Genomic DNA, 424 nt, shown 5'->3' on the forward strand with positions numbered 1-424 from the left:
TTGGATTATATCTTTGAATAAGCCAAACTGTGTTTGGACAAGGGATGAGCAAATGAGAAACAATCTTGTTCTCTATTACATATGATGTGAATTATGCTGCATTGTTTCTATTAATTTTGCTCATCAAGCTCTAATCTTCTATGAAGTTGCTTCTTCGTGAGGTCTTCTTGGTGTTCGGTGCTATTCCCTAAAGCTTTCTTTTTTATAATGTACCTTGAGATATATTAATTTGTGGTTTGCTTTAGGAAGATTTTGTTTGAATTATCCTCATGTTATCATTTTATCAAGCTAGATTAAATCTTCGAATAAGCCAAACTGTGTTTGGAGCGGGATGAGCAAATGAGAAACAATTTTATTTCCTGTTTACATATGATGTGAGTTATGCTGCTGTTTGATTGAAAAATATAGTTTTGAAAAAGTATTA

Source organism: Dendrobium catenatum, unplaced genomic scaffold, assembly GCF_001605985.2.
Source record: "Dendrobium catenatum unplaced genomic scaffold, ASM160598v2 fragScaff_scaffold_1256, whole genome shotgun sequence".
In the NCBI taxonomy this organism is placed as follows: domain Eukaryota; kingdom Viridiplantae; phylum Streptophyta; class Magnoliopsida; order Asparagales; family Orchidaceae; genus Dendrobium; species Dendrobium catenatum.